The following is a 24,711-nucleotide window of genomic DNA, read 5'->3' on the forward strand; positions in this document are numbered from 1 at the left end:
TAATTCTTATTCAAATTATTTTATTCCCGGTCTGAAATGTAATATATCCATTACCAATGAGGCAACACCGTTTCTGGATACATTATTATTCGTACAGGACAGGCATATTAATAGCGTTGTATATAGAAAACCCTTAGATCGTAATCAATTGTTACATTTTTCTAGCTTTCATCCACCTGGGGTGTTTAAATCTATTCTCCTTAGTCAATTTAAATGTGTAGCTAGGATTACTAGTAAGCCATCTGTGAGAGTAGATTGCATGAAATGGAAGCCAGACTGCGACAATGTGGATACCCTAAAGATACAGTTCATCAAGAACGTGTGAATTTACATTGTAATAAAATCAGAACCACAAGTCGCAGAATGCCATTCATTTCATCCGTTCTCTAACAAGATAAATAGTGTTATTAAAAAACACTGGTCTATTCTCAATAGTAATTATCCTACTGTACTATCCTACTATCCTGAATTTTACCACCCCCCATTACCCTCGTACCGTCGAGAGAGAACCATATATGATAGGTTAGTCAAATCAGATCAATATAGCATACCTAACCCCTCGTGTGACATTTTTGGGTCCACCAAATAAAGGTTCATTTCCCTGTCTCTGCTGTATACAGTATACGAGTATGATTAAAGGCAAAAGTTTCTCTCACCCCCATAAAGGATATAACATGCCAATCAGGGACTACTTCACCTGTCAGTCCTCTTATGTTATATACATTAATAAATGTCCATGTGGGCTTGTTTATGTAGCAGAGACAAACACAAAAAGTCAAAGGAAGCCTTACAAGACATAAGTATTCCATTAGAGATAAACTCAATAAATTATCATTGGCCAGACACTTTATAGAAGAAAAATCATAAGGTATCACAATTGAGATATATGGTTATTGACGGGATACCAAAAAATAGGCGAGGAGGGAATAGGGAACTAGAATTGAGGAAAAGAGAGGTTAATTGGATACACAGTTTAGATACTTTACAACCCAAGGGGTTAAATTCAGATTTTGACTTGTATTTATTTTTGTAATAGCACTTGCTGTAATAGTTTTTTTCTGATTCCTTTTTTCTTTGTACTAGTTTTCCTGTATTAGTCTATTTATGTATTAGCCTTTTCATTAACAGTCTATACAGGCATGACTATGAAGGACTATATTTATTTATTTTTATTTTTTAGGTTGCATCATTTTATCATATTTTTTAATCTTCTTTATTATTATTTATTATTATTTTTTGTTCTTTAGACGTACTGTCCAACCAATTACATCTTGGTGATGTGAGGGATTCAATACACCTGTTGCTTAGAGTCGTTCCAGTTTTTTGAATTAATTAATATATAATGATAAGGAATTTTGTATACTTCATAACAAATTGATTCCAGCTTGCTTAATGATTCAATTATCCAATCATGTGATGATGATAATGAGCTTTATATTGGTCCATGTATGTGGTCATTTGTAGGTAGGTGGTTTTGAAGAAGGGCGTTATCTGTGTTAGCCCGAAACGTCACCATGTATACCATTGATTTTTGATGTAAATTTTTACATTTTCAGTACATTTTTATGTGCAATCCCATCTCTTCTTATATATATATATATATATATATATATATATATATATATATATATATATATATATTTATATATATATGTGTGTGTTTATATATGTATATAATATATACAAGGCACATATACAAACTGTTGTAATTCCTACACCATTCACCTGATTTGGATGTAAATACCCTCGATGTCCCAATATTTATGGACCCGACTGTATATATATATATATATATATATATATATATATATATATATATATATATATATATATATATATATATTTATATATATATATATACAGGTGTATCTTATAAAATTAGAGTATCATCAAAAAAGTTTATTTATTTCAGTAATTAAATTCAAATAGTGAAGCTCATATATTTTATATAGAGTGATGCATTTCAAGGATTTCTTTCTTTTAAATGATTAAAGGAGTTGTAAAAGTCTTAAGGTTTTTCACCATCATACATTCTATGCATTAAGGTGAAAAACCTTCTGTGCTGCAGCTGCCCCCCCAGAGCCCCCCTTTTACTTTACCTGAACCCAATTATTCCAGCGATGAGCACGAGCCCAGCAGCTCCAACCGCTGTCTCGAGTCCTCATTGGATAGATTGAAAGCAGCAGGAGCCATTGGCTCCCACTGCTGTCAATCAAATCCAGTGACCCGGGGGGCGGGGCCGAGTCCCGCTGTCTGTGTCAAAGGACGCAGCAGCAGCACTCGGGAGCGCACCCACATTGGTTCACCCCATGGAAAGGGCCTTACTGTGGGGGCACTTGATGAAGAGGAGGAGCCAGGAGTGCCGCTGGGAGACCCCAGAAGAGGGGGATTGGGGCTGATCTGTGCAAAACCCTTGCACAGAGCAAGTAAATATAACATGTTTGTTTTTGTTTTTTTTTAAACAAACCTTTACAATCACTTTAAGGCTTACAGCTAGTGAAAAACCAAAGTTCAGTATCTCAGAAAATTAGAATATTACATAAAACCAATAAAAAAAGGATTTTTAATACAGAAATGTTGGCTTAGTGAAAAGTATGTCCATGTACAGTATATTATACACTCAATACTTGGTCGGGGCTCTTTTTGCATGAATTATGGCATCAATGTGGTGTGGCATGGTGGTGATCAGCCTCTGGCACTGCTGAGGTGTTATGGAAGCCCAGCTTGCTTTGATAGAGGCCTTCAGCTCCTCTTCATGGTTGGGTCTGGTGCAGGGGCGGACTGACAACTCATGGGGCCCCCGGGCAGTAGAAGGTCATGGGGCCCCCTGTGTCTCCGCCCACATGCAAGCCACACCTACACAAAGCCCCACTTACATAAATCATGGGGTACACAGTAAGGCACATCACATGGCACACAGCAGAGCACGGGGCACATCATGGGGCACAGGGCATGGGGCACACAGTAGGGCACATCACAGAACACATAATGGGGCACCCAGCAGGGTTTATTATGCTGTACACATCAGGGCACATTATTGAGCACAGCATGGTGCATCACAGGGGGTACAGGGCACATCAGTGGGTACACAGCGGGGAACATCACAGAGCACATCAGGAGATACACAGCAGGGAGCGGGCCGCACATCACAGGGCATGTGGCAAATAGTAGGGCACACAGCAGGGCACACAGCAGGGCACACAGTAGGGCACATCCTTGGGAACAGGACACAGGCGGTACACATCAGGGCACACATCCCAGGGCATGGGGCACACAGTAGAGCACATTACAGGGCACACAGTAGAGCACAACAGGCTGTACACAGCAGGGCACATCACAAGGCACATCACAGGGCAAGGGGCACAGAGTAGGGCACATAAGGGGGTACACAGCAGGGCACATCACAGGCCATGGGGCACGCAGTAGGGCAAATAGCAGGGCACAAACCAAAACACAGGGCACACAGTAGAGCACTGGGATCCTCCAGACTTAACAGTGTCTCTCAGGGTAGCCATCAGGGGCGAAGGCGACACAGTGGGGGTGGAGGACACAGGAAGACACCGTGGGGGGGTGGGTGGCACAGGGGGACACTGTAGATGGGTGGGTGGCACAGGGGGACACTGTAGGTGGGTTGAGGGCACAGGGGGACACCATGGGGGGGGATAGAAGACACAGAGGGACACTGTGGGGGGTGAAGGGCACAGGGGGTCACCGTGGGGGGTGGGTGAAGGGCACAGGGGGACACTGTGGGGAGGTGGAGGGCACAGGGGGACACTGTGGGGAGGTGGGGGGCACAGGGGGTCACTGTGGGGAGGTGGAGGGCACAGGAGGTCACTGTGGGGAGGTGGGGGACACTGTGGGGAGGTGGGGGGCACAGGGGGACACTGTGGGGAGGTGGAGGGCTCAGGGGGAAACTGTGGGGAGGTGGGGGGCACAGGGGGACACTGTGGGAAGGTGGAGGGCTCAGGGGGAAACTGTGGGGAGGTTGGGGGCACAGGGGGACACTGTGGGGAGGTGGAGGGCTCAGGGGAAACTGTGGGTAAGTGGGGGCACAGGGGGACACGGTGGGGGGCACAGGGGGACACTGTGGGGAGGTGGGGGGCACAGGGGGACACTGTGGGGAGGTGGAGGGCTCAGGGGGAAACTGTGGGGAGGTGGGGGGGCACAGGGGGACACTGTGGGGAGGTGGAGGGCTCAGGGGGACACTGTGGGGAGGTGGGGGGGCACAGGGGGACACTGTGGGGAGGTGGAGGGCTCAGGGGGAAACTGTGGGGAGGTGGGGGGCACAGGGGGACACTGTGGGGAGGTGGAGGGCACAGGGGGACACTGTGGGGAGGTGGGGGGCACAGGGGGAAACTGTGGGGAGGTGGGGGGGCACAGGGGGACACGGTGGGGGGCACAGGGGGACACTGTGGGGAGGTGGGGGGCACAGGGGGACACTGTGGGGAGGTGGAGGGCTCAGGTGGAAACTGTGGGGAGGTGGAGGGCTCAGGGGGACACTGTGGGGAGGTAGGGGGCACAGGGGGACACTGTGGGGAGGTGGGGGGCACAGGGGGACACTGTGGGAAGGTGGAGGGCTCAGGGGGAAACTGTGGGGAGGTTGGGGGCACAGGGGGACACTGTGGGGAGGTGGAGGGCTCAGGGGAAACTGTGGGTAAGTGGGGGCACAGGGGGACACGGTGGGGGGCACAGGGGGACACTGTGGGGAGGTGGGGGGCACAGGGGGACACTGTGGGGAGGTGGAGGGCTCAGGGGGAAACTGTGGGGAGGTGGGGGGGCACAGGGGGACACTGTGGGGAGGTGGAGGGCTCAGGGGGACACTGTGGGGAGGTGGGGGGGCACAGGGGGACACTGTGGGGAGGTGGAGGGCTCAGGGGGGAAACTGTGGGGAGGTGGGGGGCACAGGGGGACACTGTGGGGAGGTGGAGGGCACAGGGGGACACTGTGGGGAGGTGGGGGGCACAGGGGGAAACTGTGGGGAGGTGGGGGGGCACAGGGGGACACGGTGGGGGGCACAGGGGGACACTGTGGGGAGGTGGGGGGCACAGGGGGACACTGTGGGGAGGTGGAGGGCTCAGGTGGAAACTGTGGGGAGGTGGAGGGCTCAGGGGGACACTGTGGGGAGGTAGGGGGCACAGGGGGACACTGTGGGGAGGTGGGGGGCACAGGGGGACACTGTGGGGAGGTGGGGGGCACAGGGGAACACTGTGGGGAGGTGGGGGGCACAGGGGGACACTGTGGGGAGGTGGGGGGCTCAGGGGGACACTGTGGGGAGGTGGGGGGCACAGGGGGACACTGTGGGGAGGTGGGGGGCTTAGGGGGACACTGTGGGGAGGTGGGGGGCACAGGGGGACACTGTGGGGAGGTGGGGGGCTCAGGGGGACACTGTGGGGAGGTGGGGGGCACAGGGGGACACTGTGGGGAGGTGGGGGGCTCAGGGGGACACTGTGGGGAGGTGGAGGGCTCAGGGGGAAACTGTGGGGAGGTGGGGGCACAGGGGGACACGGTGGGGAGGTGGGGGGCACAGGGGGAAACTGTGGAGAGGTGGGGGGGCACAGGGGGACACGGTGGGGGGCACAGGGGGACACTGTGGGGAGGTGGGGGGCACAGGGGGACACTGTGGGGAGGTGGAGGGCTCAGGGGGAAACTGTGGGGAGGTGGAGGGCTCAGGGGGACACTGTGGGGAGGTAGGGGGCACAGGGGGACACTGTGGGGAGGTGGGGGGCACAGGGGAACACTGTGGGGAGGTGGGGGGCACAGGGGGACACTGTGGGGAGTTGGGGGGCTCAGGGGGACACTGTGGGGAGGTGGGGGGCACAGGGGGACACTGTGGGGAGGTGGGGGGCTCAGGGGGACACTGTGGGGAGGTGGGGGGCACAGGGGGACACTGTGGGGAGGTGGAGGGCTCAGGGGGACACTGTGGGGAGGTGGGGGGCACAGGGAGACACTGTGGGGAGGTGGAGGGCTCAGGGGGAAACTGTGGGGGGCACAGGGGGACACTGTGGGGAGGTGGGGGGCTCAGGGGGGACACTGTGGGGAGGTGGGGGGCACAGGGGGACACTGTGGGGAGGTGGGGGGCTCAGGGGGACACTGTGGGGAGGTGGAGGGCTCAGGGGGAAACTGTGGGGAGGTGGGGGCACAGGGGGACACGGTGGGGGGCACAGGGGGACACTGTGGGGAGGTGGGGGGCACAGGGGGACACTGTGGGGAGGTGGAGGGCTCAGTGGGAAACTGTGGGGAGGTGGGGGGGGGCACAGGGGGGACACTGTGGGGAGGTGGAGGGCTCAGGGGGAAACTGTGGGGAGGTGGGGGGCACAGGGGGACACTGTGGGGAGGTGGAGGGCTCAGGGGGACACTGTGGGGAGGTGGGGGGGCACAGGGGGACACTGTGGAGAGGTGGAGGGCTCAGGGGGAAACTGTGGGGAGGTGGGGGGCACAGGGGGACACTGTGGGGAGGTGGAGGGCACAGGGGGACACTGTGGGGAGGTGGGGGGCACAGGGGGACACTGTGGGGAGGTGGAGGGCTCAGGGGGACACTGTGGGGAGGTGGAGGGCACAGGGGGAAACTGTGGGGAGGTGGGGGGGGCACAGGGGGACACGGTGGGGGGCACAGGGGGACACTGTGGGGAGGTGGGGGGCTCAGAGGGACACTGTGGGGAGGTGGGGGGCACAGGGGGACACTGTGGGGAGGTGGGGGGCTCAGGGGGACACTTTGGGGAGGTGGAGGGCACAGGGGGACACTGTGGGGAGGTGGGGGGGCTCAGGGGGACACTGTGGGGAGGTGGGGGGCACAGGGGGACACTGTGGGGAGGTGGAGGGCTCAGGGGGAAACTGTGGGGAGGTGGGGGGCACAGGGGGACACTGTGGGGAGGTGGAGGGCACAGGGGGACACTGTGGGGAGGTGGGGGGCACAGGGAGACACTGTGGGGAGGTGGAGGGCTCAGGGGGAAACTGTGGGGAGGTGGGGGACTCAGGGGGACACTGTGGGGAGGTGGGGGGCACAGGGGGACACTGTGGGGAGGTGGGGGGCTCAGGGGGACACTGTGGGGAGGTGGGGGCACAGGGGGACACTGTGGGGAGGTGGGGGGCACAGGGGGACACTGTGGGGGGGTGGAGGGCTCAGGCAGGGGACACTGTGGGGAGGTGGAGGGCTCAGGGGGAAACTGTGGGGAGGTGGGGGGCACAGGGGGACACTGTGGGGAGGTGGGGGGCACAGGGGGACACTGTGGGGAGGTGGGGGGCTCAGGGGGATACTGTGGGGAGGTGGGGGGCACAGGGGGACACTGTGGGGAGGTGGGGGGCACAGGGGAACACTGTGGGGAGGTGGGGGGCACAGGGGGACACTGTGGGGGGGTGGAGGGCTCAGGGGGAAACTGTGGGGAGGTGGGGGGCACAGGGGGACACTGTGGGGGGGTGGAGGGCTCAGAGGGACACTGTGGGGAGGTGGGAGGGCTCAGGGGGAAACTGTGGGGAGGTGGGGGGCACAGGGGGACACTGTGGGTGGGAAGCTGTGCAGCAACCTTTTAATAGCAGCATGTGGTACAAGCTGCTGCACTTTCCTTCCTAGATGCAGAGTAGCGCGGGAAGCGGCTGTATACAGACCTCTCGTGATGCGGTCCTCCTCCTCGCCGGCCCCTCCTCTTTTCTGTCCGTCCGAGGTGATGACAGATACAAGCACCTGGGATGGACAGGAGGGAAGGAAGGGCCGGCGGGGGGGAGGAGGAGCGCATCACGAGAGGTCTGTATACACTACAGTCTCTTAGCAGTGAGCAGGGACCCGATCTGCCCGTCAATCACAGCTAGCTGACGGGTAGGTCGGGCCCCGAAGTGAAAGCTGCCATGGGGCCCCCTACTGGCCACGGGCCCTCGGTCAGCGTCCGAACTGCCCGATGGTCAGTCCGCCCCTGGTCTGGTGCCTCTCATCTTCCTCTTGACAATACCCCACACATTCTCTATAGGGTTTAGATCAGGCAAGTTTGCTGGCCAATCAAGCACAGTGATACCATGATCCATAAACCAGGTATTGGTAGTTTTGGCAGTCCTGCTGGAAAATGAAATCAGCATCTCCATAAAGCTGGTCAACAAAGGGAAGCATGAAGTGCTCTAGAATTTCCTGGTGGAGAGCTGAGATGGCTTTGGACTTGATAAAACACAGTGGACCAGCACTCCCCAAATCATCACTGACTGTGGAAAATGTTGCATTTCATTTGGAAATCAAGGTCCCAGAGTCTGGAGAAAGAGTGGAGAGGCACAGAATCCAAGTTGCAGGAGGTCCAGTGTGAAGTTTCCAGGGGGGGGGGCGGGGGGGGGACATCCCCAACTGCCGCCTGTAAAAACAATCAAGCGGCTGAACTGCCACTATCATTGATTTTACGGTGCAGAGAATAGTCTGCAGAAAGATATCTCCACTGAAAGCCCAAGACGTCATATGATGTTCAGCGGTATGGAAGTGGTACTTTTATTTATGTCTTAGGAGAAAATGGTATCTGCATTACACATACTTACTGCAGCAGCTTGTGCTCCTCTGGGTTCTCGATCCATGGACATCCTTGTAGCATCTTAACCATCTTAAAAAATGCTTCTTTTTTTAATCTACAGAAAAAAAAAATTAAAAATATTGTAACAGTGCTAAGATGTCTATGTGGTAAGTCGTGATATCAACTATCTGAATTATTATTTGTCCAGAGACGAGAATAGAAGTTAGGAAACAGTAAGTAAACCTAATAAGGAACTTCTCTTATTTGCTTACTTTCGATCTGTTAGCCCCTTCCAACCCAGGCCAATTCTGGCACTCCTCTCCTACATGTAAAAATCGTGATTTTTTTTTTTATATATATATATATATTTTTTTTAGCAGAAACCCTAAAGAATAAAATGGTGGTTGCTGCAATGTGTTATGTCGCACGGTATTTTTTAAATGCACACTTTATTGAATTTTAACCACTTGCCTAGTGGGCACTTGAACCCTCTTCCTGCCCAGGCCAATTTTCAGCTTTCAGCACTCTCACTCTCCGAATGACAATTGCGCGGTCATACAACACTGTACCCATATGACATTTTTATCACTTTTTTCACACAAATAGAGATTTCTTTTGGTGGTATTTAATCACAACTGGGGTTTTTTATTTTTTTGCTAAACAAAAAAAGACCGAAAATGGAAAAAAAAATAATATTGCAAACCGGTAATTTTTCTCCTTCATTGATGTGCGCTGATGAGGCTGCACTGATAGGCACTGATAGGGCACTAATAGGTGGCACTGATGAGGTGGCACTGTTGGGCACTGATGAGGCTGTATTGATGGGCACTGATGAGGCTGTACTGATGGGCACTGATAGGTGGCACTGATGGGCACTGATGAGGTGGCACTGGTGGGCACTGATGAGGCTGCACTGATAGGTGGCACTGATGGGCACTGATGAGGTGGCATTGGTGGGCACTGATGAGGCTGCACTGATAGGTGGCACTGATGGGCACTGATGAGTTGGCACTAGTGGGCACTGATGAGGTGGCATTGATGGGCACTGATGAGGCTGCACTGATAGGTGGCACTGATGGGCACTGATGAGTTGGCACTAGTGGGCACTGATGAGACTGCACTGATGAGCACTGATGAGGTTGTACTGATGGGCACTGATAGGCTGCACTGATAGGCACTGATAGGTGACACTGATAGGCACTGATAGGTGACACTGATGGGCACTGATGAGGCGGCACTGATAGGTGGCACTGATGGGCACTGATAGGCGGCACTGAAGGGCATTGATAAGTGGCACTGATAGGCTGCACTCATGGGCACTGATAGGCGGTATTGAAGGGTGGCACTGATTGGTGTCACTGATGGGCACTGACGGGCACTTATAGGTGGCACGGTTGGGTACTGATAGGCACTGGTAGGTGACACTGATAGGCAGCACTGATAGGGCACTGATAGGCGGTATTGAAGGGCAGCACTGATAGGTGGCACTGATGGGCACTTATAGGTGGCACTGTTAGGCACCGATTGGCAGCACTGATGGGCACTGATAGGTGGCACTGTCGGGGACTGGTAGGTGGCACTGGTGGGCACGGCTTAGCAGCAGTGGGTCTGGTGTGTGTGGGACCGATGTCCCATTTACTCCAGACTGTCAGCGTGAGTAAAAAAAAGCCAATTACCGGTCTTCTGTTTACATCATGTGAACAGTTGCCGTTGGCTGACAACTGATCACATGGTAAGGAGCTGGGATCGGCCCCTTACTCTGATCTATGTTTGGCCGAGTTTTATTGACTCGCTGATCACAGAGCGAGCCACGCCCTGTAGGGGGCATGCACACAGCTCATATACTGGAGGATGTAGATGGACACCCTCCCTCCAATTAAGGCCTGCGCTGTAGCTGTCCTTGGGCTATAGCGTGGGTGGCAAGAGGCTAATGCAAAAAAAAAACACAATATATAACCGAATATTTTGGTAACATAAAAAAGATGATGTTACACCGAATAAATAGATACTTAACATGTCACGTTTTAAATTTGCACGCACTCGTGAAATGGCGCCAGACTAAGATATTATTGTAAATCTCCATAGGCAACGCTTTAAAACTTCTACAGGTTACATGTTTAGAGTTACAGAGGAGGTCTAGTGCTAGATTTATCGCTCTCGCTCTGACATTTGCAGCGATACCTCGCATGTGTGGTGTGAACGCCGTTTACATATGTGGGCTTGTGCTGTGTATTCGCTCGCTTCTGCACGCGTGAGCACGAGGGGGCGGGGGCGCTTTTTAAAAAATGTTATTATTATTATTATTTATTTTTATTTATTTCTTATTTATATATTTATCAATAAACGTTTATTGCGATTTTTTTTTTACCAAAAATATGTAGAAGAATACGTATCGGTCTAAACTGAAGAAAAAAATTATTTTTTTATATATTTTTGGAGGATATTTATTGTAACAAAAAGTAAAAAATATTGCGTTTTTTTTTTTTTTTTTTCAAAATTGTTGCTCTTTTTGTTTATAGCGCAAAAAATAAAAACCGCAGAGGTGATCACATACCACCAAAAGAAAGCTCTGTTTGTAGGGAAAAAAGGATGTCAATTTTGTTTGGGTGCAACGTCACACGACCGCGCAATTGTCAGTAAAAGCGACGCAGTGCCGAATGGTCAGGAAGGGGGTAAATCCTACCGGGGCTGAAGTGGTTAAGAAATAAAAAGAAAACAAAATCAACATTTCTTAGAGCCTGCTTTACTTTTCCATAGTAGAACTGAACACACGGCGGCCCTTTTTTTTTTTAAAAAACTATTATAAAAAAAATAAATAAAAACAATTTGTAAAAATCGCTGGACGAATGTCACAAGCATTCATCCAGTCATAACAAATGTCCCTGTATTTTTTTCTAATATGTTTATTTCCTATGATTGTCAGCTCCATCTAGTGGTCACATTGCAGTATTTTCCCGATTGAGGTACTTCAGGAAAATAACACATTATGGCCCCTTGATGGTGCTTACGATCATAGGCAATAGTTATATTAGTCAACAGATGGGAAAAAAAATGACGGCTGGGTGAAAGCTTGTGACATTTTTCCAGCAAATTTTTAAAAAAGAGACTCCAAACAGTAAAATCTTACCTACGCTTTAATATCTTAAATGTAGTTTAAAAGTTGTTTTCAATCTTTTTAAACTGCACCTTTCCACTTGCAGACCGCCCCGCCCACAATTTACTGATCCCAGGTTTAGGGTGCGCGCATGCACGCCTTCCCGACAACACCCACTGTGATTGTACACAGCAAGAGTCTGTCAGCAAGTTCGGGCCAATAATTCATGGCCGAGACCTGCTGATCGGCTGTGTCCAATCACATCCCAGAGCTCTGTGTTGACAATTAACACAGGGCTCTGTACAGAGGGAACAATCTCTCCGTTTCTTATCCCTGCAAAGCAACACAGGGCTCTGTACAGAGGGAACAATCTCTCAGTTTCTTATCCCTGCAAAGCAACCCAGGGCTCTGTACAGAGGGAATGATCTCTCAGTTTCTTATCCCTGCAAAGCAACACATGGCTCTGTACAGAGGGAATGATCTCTCAGTTTCTTATCCCTTCAAAGCAACACAGAGCTCTGTACAGAGGGAATGATCTCTCAGTTTCTTATCCCTGCAAAGCAACACAGGGTTATATACAGAGGGAACAATCACTCAGTTTCTTATCCCTGCAAAGCAACACAGAGCTCTGCACACAGGGAATGATCTCTCCGTTTCTTATCCCTGCAAAGCAACACAGGGCTCTGTACAGAGGGAACGATCTCTCAGTTTCTTATCCCTGCAAAGCAACACAGGGCTCTGTACAGAGGGAACAATCTCTCTGTTTCTTATCCCTGCAAAGCAACACAGGGTTATATACAGAGGGAACAATCTCTCAGTTTCTTATCCCTGCAAAGCAACACAGCGCCCTGTACAGAGGGAACAACCTCTCAGGGAGAAGAAACAAAGAGATCTGAGGTAAAAGGCAGCACATATTACACATTTGTTAGGCACACATTTAACCCCTCAATTGCCCCTAGATGGTAACCCCTTCCCAGCCAGTGTCATTAGTACAGTGACAGTGTATAGTATTATTAGTGATCACTGTGTTAGTGTCACTGATGATGTCAGTGGCAGTTAGTCAGTCCCCCCCCAGTGGCAGTTAATATCAGATTGCTGCGCTATAGCAGATCACTGCAATTACTGGTTTAGAAAAAAAAAATTCCAATGTGTGTACCATAGTTTGTAGACGCTATAACCTTCACACAAACCAATCAATATACACTTATTGGGATTTTTTTACCAAGTACATGTAGCAGAATACATTTTGGCTAAAACTTATGAAAACATTTTTTTTTTAATTTTCATTTTTATTATAATTTTATTGGATATGTTGTATAGCAGAAAGTACCACCAAAAGAAAGCTCTATTTGTGGGAAATAATAGATATAAATGGAGTTTTGGTATAGCATTGCATGGCCGTGTAATCACCAGTTAAAGTAGCACAGTGCTGAATAGCAAAACATGGCCTGGTTATGTCAGGGGTAAAACCTTCTGGAGGTCAAGTGGTTAAAATAATCCCTGGTGATCTATCATTGATGGTCTTCAGGCACTTCATGTTATGGAATGACAACTGTCTCCTTATTGTGCTCCTGCGTCGTCACTTTGTCACATGCTCCCCCTGGTGGTGACTTCGCAGGCAGGGTGCGCTGTTGTTGTTATCAGGAAATCAGTGCTGAGAAATGATGTGGCAAGACTATTACTTATAGAAAGGAGGTCCATCTCAATGGACGCAACATTTTCCACCGGCGATGTCCTCCCATCCTCCACCGACGATGTCCTCCCATCCTCCACCGACGATGTCCTCCGATCCTCCACCGACGATGTCCTCCGATCCTCCACCGACGATGTCCTCCGATCCTCCACCGACGATGTCCTCCGATCCTCCACCGGCGATGTCCTCCCATCCTCCACCGACGATGTCCTCCCATCCTCCACCGACGATGTCCTCCGATCCTCCACCGGCGATGTCCTCCCATCCTCCACCGACGATGTCCTCCGATCCTCCACCGGCGATGTCCTCCGATCCTCCACCGGCGATGTCCTCCCATCCTCCACCGACGATGTCCTCCCATCCTCCACCGACGATGTCCTCCGATCCTCCACCGGCGATGTCCTCCGATCCTCCACCGGCGATGTCCTCCGATCCTCCATCGACGATTTCCTCCCATCCTCCACCGGCGATGTCCTCCGATCCTCCACCGGCGATGTCCTCCGATCCTCCACCGGCGATGTCCTCCGATCCTCCACCGACGATGTCCTCCCATCCTCCACCGACGATGTCCTCCGATCCTCCACCGACGATGTCCTCCCATCCTCCACCGACGATGTCCTCCGATCCTCCACCGGCGATGTCCTCCGATCCTCCACCGGCGATGTCCTCCCATCCTCCACCGACGATGTCCTCCCATCCTCCACCGACGATGTCCTCCGATCCTCCACCGACGATGTCCTCCCATCCTCCACCGACGATGTCCTCCGATCCTCCACCGGCGATGTCCTCCCATCCTCCACCGACGATGTCCTCCCATCTTCCACCGACGATGTCCTCCGATCCTCCACCGGCGATGTCCTCCCATCCTCCACCGACGATGTCCTCCGATCCTCCACCGGCGATGTCCTCCGATCCTCCACCGGCGATGTCCTCCCATCCTCCACCGACGATGTCCTCCCATCCTCCACCGACGATGTCCTCCGATCCTCCACCGGCGATGTCCTCCGATCCTCCACCGGCGATGTCCTCCGATCCTCCATCGACGATTTCCTCCCATCCTCCACCGGCGATGTCCTCCGATCCTCCACCGGCGATGTCCTCCGATCCTCCACCGACGATTTCCACCCATCCTCCACCGACGATGTCCTCCCATCCTCCACCGACGATGTCCTCCGATCCTCCACCGGCGATGTCCTCCGATCCTCCACCGACGATGTCCTCCGATCCTCCACCGGCGATGTCCTCCGATCCTCCACCGGCGATGTCCTCCGATCCTCCACCGACGATTTCCTCCCATCCTCCACCGGCGATGTCCTCCGATCCTCCACCGACGATGTCCTCCCATCCTCCACCGGCGATGTCCTCCGATCCTCCACCGACGATGTCCTCCCATCCTCCACCGACGATGTCCTCCGATCCTCCACCGGCGATGTCCTCCCATCCTCCACCGACGATGTCCTCCCATCCTCCACCGACGATGTCCTCCGATCCTCCACCGGCGATGTCCTCCCATCCTCCACCGACGATGTCCTCCGATCCTCCACCGGCGATGTCCTCCGATCCTCCACCGGCGATGTCCTCCCATCCTCCACCGACGATGTCCTCCCATCCTCCACCGACGATGTCCTCCCATCCTCCACCGACGATGTCCTCCCATCCTCCACCGACGATGTCCTCCGATCCTCCACCGGCGATGTCCTCCGATCCTCCACCGGCGATGTCCTCCGATCCTCCATCGACGATTTCCTCCCATCCTCCACCGGCGATGTCCTCCGATCCTCCACCGGCGATGTCCTCCGATCCTCCACCGGCGATGTCCTCCGATCCTCCACCGACGATTTCCTCCCATCCTCCACCGACGATGTCCTCCCATCCTCCACCGGCGATGTCCTCCGATCCTCCACCGACGATGTCCTCCCATCCTCCACCGACGATGTCCTCCGATCCTCCACCGACGATGTCCTCCGATCCTCCACCGGCGATGTCCTCCGATCCTCCACCGACGATGTCCTCCCATCCTCCACCGACGATGTCCTCCCATCCTCCACCGACGATGTCCTCCGATCCTCCACCGACGATGTCCTCCATCCTCCACCGACGATGTCCTCCATCCTCCACCGACGATGTCCTCCGATGTCCTCCGATCCTCCACCGACTATGTCCTCCGATGTCCTCCGATCCTCCACCGACTATGTCCTCTCACCTTCATCATCATTATTCATATAACAATGCTTACTTGTACTCTGAGGAATAAAACACACAGAAGATCGACAACTCATCTTGTAGAATGTAATAGAAGAGTAGTTACACCGGAACATTCATCAGCTGACAGTGCCGCTCCTCTTTTCCTGGACCTGCAGAAAACAACTGGATATTAGAATACCGCATATTCTACCTCCGCTCCTCAACCTTCCCTCCCCTAACTCTCCTCAACCCTCCCCTCCTCTCCGTAACCCTCCCCCCCTCCTCTCCTCAACCCTCCCCTCCTCTTCCCAACCCCCCCTCCTCTCTTCAACTCTCCCCTCCCCTCCTCTCCTCTCCTCTCCTCAACCCCCCCCTCCCCTCCACACCCTTCTCCACCCTCCTCTCCACTCCCATCCACCACTCTCCCTCCTCCCAACCCTCCCCCCAACCCTCCCCTCCTCTCCACTCCAATCCACCCAACCACCCACTCCTCCCTATCCATTCCTCTTCCATGCCCTCCACTCCCCTCCCCTCCCCTCCCTACTCTTCCCTCCTCTCTCCTCTCCCACCTCCCCAACCCTCCCCACCAAATCTCACCACCCCAACCCACCTCCCCAACCCTCCCCTCCCACTCTTCTCCTCTCCCACCCCTCCACTCTACTCTCCTCTATCCTCCCCAACCCTCCCCTCTTCCTCCCTCCACTCTCCTCTTCCCTCCCCTCCAATCTCCTCTCCCAACCCTCCTCTCCTCTCATCCTCCATCCACTCTTCCTCCTCTCTCACTACATCTTCTCTTCTTCTCCTCTACTCCTCTTCCTTCTCCTCTTATCTCCTCTCCCCAACCCTCCCCTCCTCTCCTCTCTCCTTTCATCTTCTCTCTTCTTCTCCTCTCATCTCTCCTTTCTTCTCCTCTCTCCTTTCCTTTCCTCGTCACTCCTCTCTATTCTCTCCTCTTCTCTTCTCTCCTCTCCTCACCCCTCTTCTCTCCTTCTCCTTTCCTCTCCCCTCCTCTCCTTTCCCCTCCCCTCCTCTCCTTTCCTCTCCCCTCCCCTCCTCTCCTCTCCCCTTTCTCTTGTCTTCTCCTCTCATTTTCTCTCCGCTCTCCTTTCTTTTCCTCTCTCCTTTCCTCCTTTCCTCTCCTCTCCTTTCCCCTCCTTTTCTCTCCTTTCCCCTCCCCTCCTCTCCCCAGCCCTCCCCTCTCCTCTCTTCTCCCCAACCCTCCACTTCCTCCCCTCCTCTCCTCTTCCCTCTCCTCTCCTCCACTCCCCTCCCATCCCCTCCCCTCCACTCTCCTCCCCTCCACTCTCCTCTCCTCTTTCTTTTCATCTTCTCCCCTCTTTTCACCTCCTCTCTCCTTTCCTATCCTCTCCTTGCCCCTCCTCTCCTCTTCTGCCCTTTCTTCTCTTCTCTCCTTTCCTTTCCCCTCCTCTCCTTTTCCCTCCCCTCCCCTCCCCTCCTCTCCTCCCCTCTCCTCCCCTTTCCTCATCTCTCCCCTTCCCTCTCTCCTCTCCTCTCTACCCTTCTCATCTCCTCCTCTCCTCTCCCCTCCTCTCTCCTTCCCTCTCTCCTTTCCGTCCTTCCTCTCCTCTCCTCTCCTCTCCTCTCCTTTCTCCTCCCCTCTTCTCTTCTCTGCTCTTCTCTCCTATCCCCTCTCTCTTTCTCTCTCTACTTTCCTTCCTCTACTCTCCTCTCCCCTACCCAACTTTCTCCTTTCCACTTCTCTCCTCTTTCCTCTCCTCTTTCCTCTTCTCTGTTCTCTTCTCTCTCCTTCCCTCTCTCCTTTCCTTTCTCTACTCTCCTCTCCCCTCCCCAACCTTCTCCTTTCCATTTCTCTCCTCTCCTCGTTCCTCTCCTCAACCCTCCTCTCCTCTCCTCTTCCTCCCCTCCCCTCCACTCTCCTCTCCTCTTCCCTCCCTCCCCTCCACTCTCCTCTCCCCTACCCTCCTCTTCCCTCCACTCTTCTCTCCTCTCCTTAACCCTCCCCTCCTCTCCCCAACCATCCCATCCCCCTCCTCTCTTTTTCCCTCCCCTCCACTCTCCCCTCCCCAACCCTCCCCTCCTCTCCCCAACCCTCCCCTCCCCTCTCCTCTTCTCTTCCCTCCCCTCCACTCTCCCTCCTCTCCTCTTCCCTCACCTCCACTCTACTCTTCCCTCTCCTCCACTCTCCTCTCCCCAACCCTCCCCTCCTCTTCCCTCCAGTCTCCTCTCCTCTCCCCTACCCTCCCCTCCCCTCCTCTCCTATTCCCTCCCCACCACTCTCCTCTCTTCTCTTCTCCTCTCTCCTTTCTTCTCCTCTCTCCTATCCTCTCCTCGCCCCTCCTCTCTCCTTTCATTTCCCGAACCCTCCCATCCCCTCCTCTCTTCTCAACCCTCCCCTCCTCTCCTCTTCCCTCCCCTCCACTCTCCTCTCCTCTCCTCTCTCTCCTTTCATCTTCTCTCTTCTCCTCTCTCCTTTCCTCTCCTCTCCCCCCCCTCCTCTTCTGTCCTATGTTCTCTTCTCTCCTTTCCTCTCCCCCTCCCCTCCTCTCCTCTCTCCTTTCATCTTCTCCTTGCTCCTTTCATCTCCCCTCTCCTTTCCTCTCCTCTCCTCGCTCCTCCTCTCCTCTGCCCTCTTCTCTCCTTCTTCTATCCTTTCCCCTCCTCTCCTCTCCCCTCCTCTGCCCTCTCCTTTCCTCTCCCCTCTCCTCCTCTTCCCTTTCTCTTCTCTTCTCCTCTCATTTTCTCTCCTTTCTCTCCTTTCCTTCCTCTCTTCTCCTCTGTTCTCCCCTTTCCTCTCTGCCCCCCTCCTCTCCTCCCTCCTTCCCACTCTCCTTTCCTTCCTCTCCTCCCCTCTCCTTCCCCCTCCTCTCCTCTCTTCTCACCGTTCCTCTCCCCTCTTTCCTCTGGTCTCCTCTTTCCTTCCTTCTCTCCTTCCCTCTCCTCTCTTCTCCTTTCCTCTCTTCTCTCCTTTCATCTCCTCTCTCCTTTCCTCTCCCCTCCCCTCCTCTCCATTCTCCTTTCCTCTTCTCTCCCCTTCCCTCTCTCCTCTCCTCTCCTCTCCTCTCCTCTCTACCCTCCTCATCTTCTCTTTTATCCTCTCCTCTCCCCTCCTCTGTCCTTCCCTCTCTCCTTTCTGTTCTTCCTCTCCTCTCCTCTCCCCTCCCCTCTCTCCGCCTTTCTCCCCTTTCCTTTCTCTACTCCCCCCCCCAACTTTCTCCTTTCCACTTCTCATCTCTCCTCTTTCCTCTCCTCTGCTCTCTCATCTCTCCTTCCCTCTCTCTTTTTCTTTCCTCTCCTCTCCTCACCCCTCCCCAACCTTCTCCTTTCCAATTCTCTCCTCTCCTCTTCTCTCTCCTCTCTCCTTTTTCCTTCCTCTCCTCTTCCATTTCTTCTCCTTTCTTCTGCTCTCCCCTTTCCTTTACTTTCCTCTCCTCTCCTCTGCCCTCCCCTCTCCTCTCTTCTTCTTTCTTCAGCATAAGCCTCTCCTTTCCTCCCTTCTTCTCTCTCAAACCCTCCCCTCCTCCCCTTTCCTCTTTTCTTCCAACATGCAGAGCTGCACCAGATTTTGCACTCTCCAGTTTTAGTAAATCAACCCTAAAATATTACCTACTTTTTTGGTAAAATGTAAAAGACAGGGTTATGTTGAGTAAATAGATACCAAACATGTCAAGCCTTAATATTGTGCACGCCTGTGAAATTACGGTAAACTTCAAAACCCAAAATTGTCCAAAGGTCGACGTTTTAAAAGCCCTTAAAGGTCATCAGTTTGGGATTAACCATGAATGATGGCCCTGGAATTGTTGGTCTCACTTTGACATACATAGAGATACACAATATGTGTAGTGCAATAGTCCTTGTAAGTGTAACCAACACACATATTTATGATTATTTGTGTATACATGGGGCTATGAAAATGTTTTTGGGAGTTTTTTTGTTTTTGTTTAGTGTAACTTTATTTTTTTTTAATATACAGACCTATGTGGAGAGTAGTATCCCATATGGGCACAGTACCGACATCCCTAACATAATATCCACAAATTGAACTAGAATGGACCTTTAGCAGTACCAGAACACACATTTTCTCATATTTAGTTCCATACACAAATGGTTCCAATTATAATCAAACATGGCTGATGTACATACATATTAGTAGCCCAACATTCGAACAATACAACCCTTAATCTATTGTCCTAGATGGAAATATACCACATTCATATCTTTCCATGATAATCATAAACACAGATTTCTGCTCAAGGAGTTTTGTGGTCTCCATATACCACTTCTTTAAGAGATCATGGAGGGTATACAGGTTACGTTGTACCCTCAAAGCAAATCAGCCTAAATTAAAAGCAGAACCTGGACCATACCTAGAAGGGATAGGCGCCCATGGTGCTTCGCCCTGTTTGGTAGACCATTATCACACAAATATCTCTGCACCTGGCTTGGTACAGAGCTGGGCACACAAGATGTTAAATTGCCATTGAGGGAGAAATTCCATTAAGGGAAGTTAAAAACCTGACATGGTCCTTATTCCTTCTCTCATGTCTCTCTGCCCCTCTCTCTACTTCTACACTCACATGTCTTGAAAGTATATGCACCCATGGTGCTTCGACCCAGTTAGTAGACTATTTTACACATAAACCTCTATTCTTGGCTTGGCGCAGAGCTGGACACACAAGATGTTGCCTTACCAGCAAAGGAAGCAATTCCATTAAGGTAAGTGAAAACTTGAAATGATCCTTACTCCTTCCCTAATATCTCTCTGCCCTTCTCTCTACTCCCACACTCTTATACAAAGGATGGAGTCCACCACACTTATCTAACCTCAAAGACTTACCAGTGGTGTCCAAGGTCCCGGTTGGCTCTGCAGACTCTGGTAGAAGAAGTAACATACTCAGTACTCAAGATCAGGAGGACCTTCCAATGCCTCACCATTATATGATATAGCACAACGGTAATAGAGCAGATTGGGATATCTCAGGATGTACAGTGAGTAATTACATTCTGGGCAGGTAGAAGTAACCATAGAAAGGGGTGTCTTTATTACCATAGATAATAATACAACACCTTATGTAAAATTGTAAGAGAATTCCATAGAATCTCTGACATACTTATGACATATAAACCGCTATTCTTGGCTTGGTGCAAAAATGGACAAGCAAAATGTTGCCTTGCCTTTGGTGTTCCCAACCAGCGAAGGAGCAATTCCATGAAAGTAAGCGAAAACCAGACATGGTCCTTACTCCTTCTCTAATGTCTTTCTGCCCCTGTCTCTACACTTACACTTGCATGCCTTGAAGGAATAAAGGACCATGGTGCTCTGAACCGGTTGGTAGACCATTATGACACATAAACCTCTACATCTGGCTTGGAGCAGAGCTGGACACACAAAATGTTGCCTTTCCAGCGAGGGAGCAGCTCAATTAAGGTAAGTAAAAGCCTGACTTGGTCCTTACTCCTTCTCCCATGTCTCTCTGCCCCTCTCTCTACCCCTACACTCACATTCCATGGTTGGAGTGCACCACACTTCTTCAGTATTGCCTAACCTCAAATACTTACCGGTGGTGTCCAGGTCCTGGCTGGCTCTGCAGACTCTGGTAGAAGAGGTAAAATATCAACCCAGTACTCGGGATCAGGAGGACCTTCCAACGTCTCACCATTATATAGTTAAACGCAATGGAAAAAGAGCAGATTGGGAAATCTTAGGATGTGCAGTGAATAATTACACTCTGGGTAGGTAGAAGTGACTATGGAAAGGTGTGTCTTTATTACCATAGATAATCTAATTAAAGCAAGAACAGATACTGTATATGTGGGAAATTTTATGTCGGAAAAACAATACGCCAACTACGACAGAGAATTAAGGACCACATTTATTCATCTGCCAACAGTAGGATGCTTAGCCCCATTAGTAGGCATCTTGATTTATGTCACAAATTCAACACCTCGGTTGCTTCCTTTATTGCCTTGGCAGTTGTCCCACAGGACCCCAGGGGAGATGATTGGAACAGGAGAATACTACAGCATGAGACAAAATGGATTGAACGCCTTAACGCCACACGTTGGCCAGGCATTAATGAAGTACACACTTATAAGTCATTTCTTTAATCCGTCACTTGTTTGGCTACTTTTTGATGTCTTATTATACAAATTTTTTGCAATATATCCTTACTTGCCTCATGCTGGTGTTGCTTTGTTTCTCTCCTTTAACCTCCTGAAGGGTACTCTTTGAAGATATGTCTTTTTGTCTCCATGCCATCAACTCCTTACTGTCCCTTGCAGAATTACCCAGATACATGGTTAATACTCTATCACAGTCTGATGTGTATATCTAATTATATATCTTCTTTTTCTCCTTCCTTAGATTTTATATGTTTCAAGTATCCCCGACTCTGGCTCTTTGTCTCTGGAGCCTGCAGTTGGAGACTGTCTGGACACCATCTTTGTGGCTCCTTTAGTGTGCTGTTGCTGCAGAACTATATGTGCGGCCGGGTAGCCCCATTTCAGTCCCTAAGTGGACTGTTATATGCGGCTTTTGTATCCAGGGTTTTCCATCATGGCCTCACACTGTGCTTGTTCTTTCTATCCATTTGTTTCACAACCATTTCTCTCTTTCCCCTTTTTCTTTCTCTCCTTCCTTTTCTTTTTTTTCCCCTTCCTTACTTTTCCCTCACACTACGTCTTAATGTCCATTTCATTCTTCTACTGTTATGTCGCGTACACACGGGCGGACTTTTCGATGTACTAGGTCTGGCGGACCTTTCGGCGGACTTCCCACGGACTTTCCGAATGAACGGACTTGCCTACTACACGATCAACCAAAGTCTGACGGATTCGTACGTGATGACGTACGACTGGACTAAAACAAGGAAGTTGATAGCCAGTAGCCAATAGCTGCCCTAGCGTCGGTTTTTGTCCGTCGGACTAGCATACAGACGAGCGGACTTTTCGTCCAGACTCGAGTCCGTCGGAAAGATTTGAAACATGTTTCATTTCTAGGTCCGTCGAACTTTTGGGTAAAAAAAGGCCGCTGGAGCCCACACACGATCGAATTGTCCGACGGACTCCGGTCCTCCGGACCAAGTCTGCAGTAAAGTTCGCTCGTGTGTACGTCAGCAGTGACATGTCCGCTGACATCCAACCCGCTCTGATCCGAAAAAGTGTAACGGAGGAAAAACCTACTTTTCCATCTGTTTGCGGATCGGATCGGGTGACGACGGACTCTACGGTCCGTCATCATCTGATCCCCCATAGGGGAGAGCGGCGCTCTGACAGGTCCGTCGCTGCAAAGTGTTCAGCGACGGACCTGTCATCTGCCTGCTCAGTGGGGATCGACGGAGCGACCTGATATGGTCCTTACTCCTTCTCTAATGCCTCTCGGCCCCTCTCTCTACACTTACACTCACGTGCCTTGAAGAAATAAAGGCCCATGATGCTTTGACCCGGCCAACCAGCGAAGGAGCAATTCCATTAAGGTAAGTGAAAGCCTAACATGGTCCTTACTCCTTTGCTAATGCCTCTCTGCCCCTCTCTCTACCCTTACACTCACAATGAAGAAATAAAGGCCCAAGATGCTTTGAACCGGCCAACCAGCGAAGAAGCAATTTTATTAAGGTAAGTGAAAGCCTGACATGGTCCTAACTTCTTCTCTAATGTCTCTCTGCCCCTCTCTCTACCCCTACACTTACATGCCAATGATGGAGTCCACCACACTTCTCCAGTATTATCTAACCTCAAAGACTTACCATTGGTGTCCAGGCCCCGGCTGGCTCTGCAGACTCTGGTAGAAGAGGTAACATGCCAACCCAGTACTCAGGATCAGGAGAACCTTCCAACATCTCACCATTGCAGTATTATATAGTATAACACAAAAGTGATAAAGCAGATTGAGATATCTCAGGATGTTCAGTGAGTTTTTACACTCTGGACAGGTGGAAGTGACCATGGAAAGGTGTGTCTTTATTACCATAGATAATAATACAACACCTTATGTAAACTTTATAAGAGAATTCCACAGAATCTCTGCCATGCTTATCACACATAAAGCTCTATTCCTGGCTTGGTGCACAGCTGGACATGCAAAATGTTGCCTTGCGTTTAGTGGTGTACAACACCCTAAGTAAACTTTATAAGAAAATTCCATAGAATCTCGGCCATGCTGGCAAGTTTAAAGGCGCACTAAAGTTTCCCTACACTGCACTGATGATGGTGAAATAGCCTGAAACAGCTGTGTGCAATTTGGTTAAAATGGCTCTATAATATTGGGCTACGTTTGCACTATACACCAGTCGTTCTGAATGTACGGCTGCCTAATGGGGCATAAAGCAATGCATTGAAAGAGAAGCCCATAGCATAAAATGCAGGAATAGGCGCAGGGCTGGCATGACAAGGTAGCAGGGCCAGCTTGCCACTTAAGGCTTAACTGGGTGTTTTGAGTTGGTCAGATTAGAGGGGGTGGCCAGAATAGTATGCAGCATAGTTAGGGAGGGGCCACTGTCCGGTGGTCAGTGAGAGGTCACCGGACGAAGAAACAGCTCCCACGCCACCCTGTTGTTTGTATTATATTTGGAACTTTTGGCATTATTCTTGTAAGTTCTAGCAGTTGAGATCTTTGGAGGCCTTCTAAATTAAGACCAGTATGGCATAGTGAGGAACCATCTTGTTATGGGATCCTCGGGAAGATACCAGTTAACCGAGGTTTAACTGGGCATTTGGATATGGGTATCAGCGTGGGAAGTTGAAGAGTTGGTATTGTCCCCAAGTCGGCGTGCTGCGACTGGGGATCTGGTGTTTCACGCTGATACTTTATAAATTTGGGGTCTTTCCAGTGCCTTCAAATATCTACAAAATGGTTACGATTGATCTGAAAAAGTATTGTTGGTAAATAATATGTTTATGGCTTATTGTTAATAAAATTGCTGGTGCAGCCAAGTTTACCCCCAAAGGGTGTCGTCTGGTTATTTAAAGTGGAGTTCCACCCACTTTTACAACTATTCAGCATCCCTCACTAAACTGTGCACTGTAAACGAATTGGATATTTAAAAACAAAAATTCTCAGCACCTACAGTATATCTGCTGTATTCATTTTTCACTTCCTCCTCCCTGGCCGTGGCCCATCGCATCATTTCCTGTTTGCAATGCCTTCTGGGAAGGGGCAGCAACTTCCTCTGACACTGCCGTTGCTATGGAAACCTGACCTGAAACCTATTACACTGCTTGTGATGTACTGAGCATGTGCGAGATCTGCAAGGATGAGATCCAGGAAGAAATACAGTCTGGCTTCA

At 51.0% G+C, this 24,711-nt stretch overlaps 1 pseudogene; it reads right to left on the reverse strand.

Annotated features, from left to right (window-relative positions):
- The window catches only part of LOC141134846 (alpha-2,8-sialyltransferase 8F-like), a 64,322-nt pseudogene extending 41,049 nt beyond the window's left edge, over window positions 1-23,273 (reverse strand).
- Window positions 23,274-24,711: the final 1,438 nt, after the last annotated feature.

The sequence above is a fragment of the Aquarana catesbeiana genome, linkage group LG03, assembly GCF_042186555.1.
Source record: "Aquarana catesbeiana isolate 2022-GZ linkage group LG03, ASM4218655v1, whole genome shotgun sequence".
Taxonomy (NCBI): domain Eukaryota; kingdom Metazoa; phylum Chordata; class Amphibia; order Anura; family Ranidae; genus Aquarana; species Aquarana catesbeiana.